The 6,612-nt window shown below is 45.2% G+C and overlaps 1 non-coding gene across 1 annotated transcript; it reads right to left on the bottom strand.

Moving 5' to 3' along the window:
• Positions 1-6,493: 6,493 nt before the first annotated feature.
• On the bottom strand, positions 6,494-6,612 carry LOC138361715 (5S ribosomal RNA). The gene has a single exon (XR_011227130.1). It is a non-coding gene; the product is annotated as a 5S ribosomal RNA (ribosomal RNA).

The raw sequence follows: 6,612 nt of genomic DNA on the forward strand, positions 1-6,612 counted from the left end.
ATATATGCACACAAAACTAAATAGTCTTGTTAGACAAATTGCCCCTATTAGAGGCAAGTTGACTAACAAGCCGAATGACTGCAATTGTTTTGAATTTGAGTTAAATCTAACATAGAAATGTAATCAAACCTAACCTAACCTATGCTAACCCAAGCTAAGCTAACCTAACCTAACCTAAGCTAAGCTAACCTAACCTAACCTAACCTAACCCAGCAATTCATGATCTTAATATAATACTGTTAATTGGATAAACCAATTTGGAAAGAAATGTTCGAAAATAACAAAATTAACTGTTCTTGTTAGGAAAATTGGGCCTTGCATACTTGTCCCAATAGTGTGGTTCTCGCTTTTAGGTACGACATAAACGTATACCTAAGTTGAGAGAGAAAAAGATTCGCACTCAAACATGCATATCGATTGCCAGTCCTGAATTCTGGGTAGATATTCGTGTCCTCCCTTTTCATTTACCATCATTTGGATACTATCAAAACAGCTCTGAGAAGGATAAAATGAATAAAACGGGTAGCTCACTCATGTAAAAAGGAAGAGTTGGGAAAGATCTCTCTCTCTCTCTCTCTCTCTCTCTCTCTCTCTCCCTCACCCCCCCCCCCCCCCCCACCACCAATGATCCTGCTCTGCTAGTATATAACGGAACAAACCTTCCCCCCCCCACCCCTCCCTCCCCAATCAGAGTCCCTTTAAGCATGCGAGGATAAAAAATAGATTTCATAAGACCCAATGTGCTAGCTGATATCAAAACAATTTATGTTATCGTCTATTAAGCCCTTCAGTAAAAAAGTATAGGGACCTAATTAGGTCCCGTTTTGAGGTGGTGGTGGGTGGAATCGATGGATTAGCCAAGCTCTTATCCGCCGAATCCGTAGAGGGTACGACCCTGGCGCTTCAGAGCGTACACCACGTCCATGGCAGTGACGGTCTTCCTCTTGGCGTGTTCCGTGTAGGTTACAGCATCACGGATGACGTTCTCGAGGAACACCTTCAGGACGCCACGGGTCTCTTCGTAGATGAGACCCGAAATACGCTTCACGCCGCCACGACGAGCTAAGCGACGAATAGCGGGCTTGGTGATGCCCTGGATGTTGTCACGTAGCACCTTACGATGACGCTTGGCGCCACCCTTTCCGAGTCCCTTGCCTCCCTTGCCGCGTCCAGTCATGGTGTTGAAGTTGTGTGAATAATAAAATTTCGGCACGATTTCCCCAGACTATATCCCGTCAAGCGGACGTACTTGTAGCATGGCAACTCCTAACTCCTGCCTGTCCTTACTTTATGCTTGTACTCGAGCAGAAACACGGCTTTCTCACAACGCTTTCAAAACTGCAGTTGCCTACTCGTCTGTTTCACGTCTCTGTGAAATGACTTTTGCACAAATCCAAAAAATAGAGCAAAATCAGCGATAATAGTGTTTGAGGTGAGCTGCCTGTTGGCTGCAGCCAGAGGAAGGAGGGGAGGGGCAACGGGGTGACGTAGGCGAGTCGAGCAGCCAATGGCGCTCGAGCAAGCGCCTCGAGACGGCGTATATAAGCAAAAATTTTTCGGCGCCGGCCATCACAAACCACAGTTGTTCACCATGGCTCGCACCAAGCAGACTGCTCGCAAGTCCACGGGAGGCAAGGCTCCTCGTAAGCAGCTGGCCACCAAGGCAGCACGCAAGTCTGCTCCTGCCACAGGGGGCGTGAAGAAGCCTCACCGTTACAGGCCCGGAACGGTCGCCCTGCGTGAGATCCGTCGTTACCAGAAGAGCACAGAGTTGCTCATCAGGAAACTTCCCTTCCAGCGTCTGGTGCGCGAGATTGCCCAGGACTTCAAGACCGATCTTCGCTTCCAGTCGTCTGCCGTCATGGCTTTACAGGAGGCATCCGAGGCTTACCTGGTCGGTCTCTTCGAGGACACTAACCTCTGTGCCATCCACGCCAAGCGTGTCACCATCATGCCAAAGGACATTCAGCTTGCTCGCCGTATCCGTGGAGAGCGTGCATAAGCTAAAACGACCACCCTAGTATACACCAAACTCGGCCCTTCTCAGGGCCAAAATATCCTTCTAAGGAGATTTCAGACATTCCTAGCATCAGTCATATGAATTAACCTTCATCTATACATATAATAAATAAATAAATACAATAATTTAGGTGTCATACATACACTGTACACGTGATATCAATAAATCAAGTCATTTGTAGTACAACCTGTCCTCTTACAAACAAAACGCCGTCGCTTTTCATTCTTATGCACTGCCAAGGATCCTTCCCCCCCCCCCCCCCCCTCCAAAAAAAAAAAAAAAATTGTCATACTGTACTAGAAATAAAAGCAGCTTGTATAAGTGACATACTGTCCTGTCCTGTTTTATTCTGTTTTTGGTCCTCTGGCTTAATCTGTTAAGTTAGGAGATGACATTTTAAATTAACCGTTTTCTTGACATTTTCAAACCTTAAGAGGGTGGCCTGCATAGTAATCCTAATGTGGAACATAACAATGAATCTCTAATCTCTAGAAAAAAGATACCGAGTGTTTATATGTGTGTTGAGAGAGAGAGAGAGAGAGAGAGAGAGAGAGAGAGAGAGAGAGAGAGAGAGAGAGAGAGAGAGAGAGAGAGAGAGAGAGAGAGAGAGAGAGAGAGAGAGAGAGAGAGACATGCAGAGACAGAGACAGAGACAGAGACAGACAGACAGACAGACAGACAGAGACTGAGAGAGAGAAACACACACAGACAGTTTCATAAATATTCTCATTTTATAGCTATTTGCTTTCAGTGACAGAGGTTTTTGTTATAATAGTATTGGTGTCTAACACTCACAATCTCTTTAGAAATTAAAGTGTGGCTCCAATGGAGCCGAGTTTGTTGGTTTGAGGCCAAGCCACCACCACAGGGCAGTAAGTAAGCCGTTTACTTGGAGGAGGTGTACTTGGTGACGGCCTTAGTGCCCTCAGAGACGGCGTGCTTGGCCAGTTCTCCGGGCAACAGGAGCCTTACAGCCGTCTGGATCTCCCGACTGGTAATGGTGGAACGCTTGTTGTAGTGGGCCAGGCGAGAAGCCTCGGCGGCGATGCGCTCGAAGATGTCGTTCACGAACGAGTTCATGATCGACATGGCTTTGGAAGAGATACCAGTGTCGGGGTGGACCTGCTTCAGCACTTTGTAGATGTAGATGCTGTAGCTCTCCTTCCTCCTGCGCTTCTTTTTCTTATCGCCCTTGGCAATGGCCTTCTGGGCCTTTCCGGCCTTCTTGGCAGCCTTTCCAGATGCCTTGGGTGGCATGATGATGCTCGTGCTGGCTGGCGTTGCGATACAATAATGAACTTTTGCGCGAGTCGAGCTTTCCTTTTATATCCCGCTCGCGACTCAGCTCAGAGCGGGTCGCGTGGCGGAGCGCGCTGATTGGTCAGTGGCGGACTCCCTTGATCCTGAGCGGGGTATATAACACGAAGCTCGATCTGCGGGCCGGCATAAAACACCACAAACCCACAACAGCAGCAGCAATGTCAGGACGCGGCAAGGGAGGCAAAGTGAAGGGCAAGTCAAAGTCTCGCTCCAGCAGGGCCGGACTTCAGTTCCCCGTGGGCAGAATTCACCGTCTGCTGCGTAAAGGCAACTACGCCGAACGCGTCGGTGCTGGCGCTCCTGTCTACCTGGCAGCCGTCATGGAATACCTCGCTGCCGAAGTTCTGGAGCTCGCCGGTAACGCCGCACGTGACAACAAGAAGACCCGTATCATCCCACGTCACTTGCAGTTGGCCATCCGCAACGACGAAGAACTCAACAAACTTCTGTCTGGCGTAACCATTGCACAGGGAGGTGTTCTTCCAAACATTCAGGCAGTTCTTTTGCCAAAGAAGACAGAGAAGAAGTAAGCACTTCTGCCACCCACCACGACAAATACCATAACCAGGCTCCATCCGGAGCCACACACACTTTAATAGAGAGATTCAAGTAGACAATCAACTTTCAAACATTAATAATAACATTTATATTGATTTCATTTGGAATGTGTACATAACAAACAAACAAACAAAACAAAATTATAGGGGATATTCAGCATCACTTGGAATATTAACCAATCATATAAATCCAATATATATTTTATATTTTACTTTAAGCGAGGAATTCATATTCTATCAATTTTTAATCATACAAATGAACAAAAGCAATTCTTCACTAGACGTAATGAATGAATAAATGATCAAGGTTTTAATGTGTTTCATGAATAAATATATATATATATATATATATATATATATATATATATATATATATATATATATATATATATATATATATATATATATAATATAATATAATATAATATATTATAATACTTGTGAACCAGAATATGTTTGAGCAGCAGCGATCGTGCCATTGGCCGAAGTGCAACAATTCAAATAATTTAAAGGGCCTGCTCGGGTATATAAGAGAGGCTGGGAGACTGGGGCCGGTGGTGGGTGATGGGTGATGAGTGATGGTGTGGTGTGGTGTGGTGTTGTTAAGAGTTGATTTACGGCCAGCCAGCCAGCTGCAGCCAAGGCAGGGCAGGGCAAGGCAAGGCAAGGCAAGGCAAGGCAAGGCAAGGCAAGGCAAGGCAAGGCAAGGCAATAACAGGACAGGACAGGCAAGGCAAGGCAAGGCAAGGCAAGGCAAGGCAAGCAGGCGGGCGGGCGGGCGGGCGGGCGGGCAGCCAGCCAGCCAGCCAGCCAGCCAGCCAGCCAGCCAGGCAGGCAGGCAGGCAGGCAGGCAGGCAGGCAGGCAGGCAGGCAGGCAGGCAGGCAGCAGCCAGTCAGCCAGCCAGCCAGCCAGCCAGCCAGCCAGCCAGCCAGCCAGCCAGCCAGCCAGCCAGCCAGCCAGCCAGCCAGGCAGGCAGGCAGGCAGCCAGCCAGCCAGCCACTCCCACTTTGTATTTATATGCATTCAATTTATATTCAAACATTATATATGTTAAGGGCCTAGTTTTAGTGTTTATTTTAAAAATGACAAACATCGAGTCGTTTTACCAGTCCTTTAGCGTTAACGGTGATGCATTTTAAAACTGAACAGAAATCACCTTTTCTGGATATATCAAATATCGAATCCGCTTAATGTGCCTACAATTCAATCATTCAAAAAATACATAATTTACATCATGCCTTTTCATAGAACAGACAATAAGATTTGAGACAATAAGAACTTTAGTTTTATAACTAAAGTTGCACAATTATACCAACTCTATGGTGGCTGGGTGGTAAGGTGTGTGGCTGGTGTTTTGGAAGTCGCGAGTTCAAACGACCCAATGGGAGTACTTTTTTTTTTTTTATGCCATTCAATCTTCCTAGTACTATTATGTAGGTGTGTGTGTGTGTGTTTTTATTCATTCTTTGGTTTTATAGATGACATACATATTGACTCCTTTTACCGGTCCTTAATTAGGCTCTGGGGAAGCAATGGTGGTGGTGGTGGTGCATTTAAAACTAAACCAAAAATCACCAGTTCTGGACGCGTCAAATATCATATCCGCTTAATGTGTCTACAACCTAATTACTTAAAACTACACTATTTAATTCATTCATATCATGTGCATATTGGTCATTATGCTCATACAACCGACATAACAATTTATTTTCATTATTAGAATCATACATTTCATCAAGTAATACAGATACAAAGAGATTTTCTTTCTGAGAAGACCGTTAGTATTGGCTGGCTGGCAGGCAGGCAGGCAGGCAGGCAGGCATTTGAGGGTTATTATTTCGCCTGATGATTGGGGGGAGGGTTGATGTGTTAGGGGGTTTTCGGTTAGGTGTGGTGGTGGTGATTGGTGGTGATTGGTGGTGGTGGTGATTGGTGGTGAGTAGTGGTGGTGGTGGTGGTGGTGGTGGTGGTGGTGGTGGTGGTGGTGGTGGTAGTAGGTGGGAGGGGGGGGGGGGGGGGGGAAGGGGAATGATGGTCTGTGGATTCCTTCTCCGTACCCCTTACATATAAGCAAAAACATGCCTTCCTGTGGGTATAGAAACATTAACACAAATTATATCAGTAACTGATATTGTAGCCTTTTAAACAGAAAAGATTTGTACATACAAATACTTTTAAATTATCATTTATTTGTGGAAATGGCATTTACGTCATTAAATTGATACCTCAGCATCAAGTGTCCTGCAGTGGTCCAGTGGTAAAGTGTATATAAGTGATGCGTATTCTTGGAGTTGCGAGTTCAAACCCGGATTAAGCTATATATATATATATATATATATATATATATATATATATATATATATATATATATATATATATATATATATATATACAACATGTTTTGTTTTGGTTGTTTGTTTTTGTATAAAGCCTCACACACTATATTAAGCGAGTTTGTTTTAAACATGACATACATATTAATTCATTTTACCAGGCCTTATTCCACACAACTCCGTGAATTTCCCGTGGAGCCAGCCAGCCAGCCATTCAAACAAAAACAAACGAAACAAAACAAAACAAAACAAAAAACATTATTGCCAACAGCATTTGGTGTTCCCAGGCGGTCACCCATCCAAGTACTAACCAAACCCAACGTTGCTTAACTTCGCTGATCGGACGAGAAGCGGTGTTCTCAACGTGGTATGGCCGTTGGC

The sequence above is a fragment of the Procambarus clarkii genome, unplaced genomic scaffold (genome assembly GCF_040958095.1).
Source record: "Procambarus clarkii isolate CNS0578487 unplaced genomic scaffold, FALCON_Pclarkii_2.0 HiC_scaffold_652, whole genome shotgun sequence".
NCBI classification, from domain to species: domain Eukaryota; kingdom Metazoa; phylum Arthropoda; class Malacostraca; order Decapoda; family Cambaridae; genus Procambarus; species Procambarus clarkii.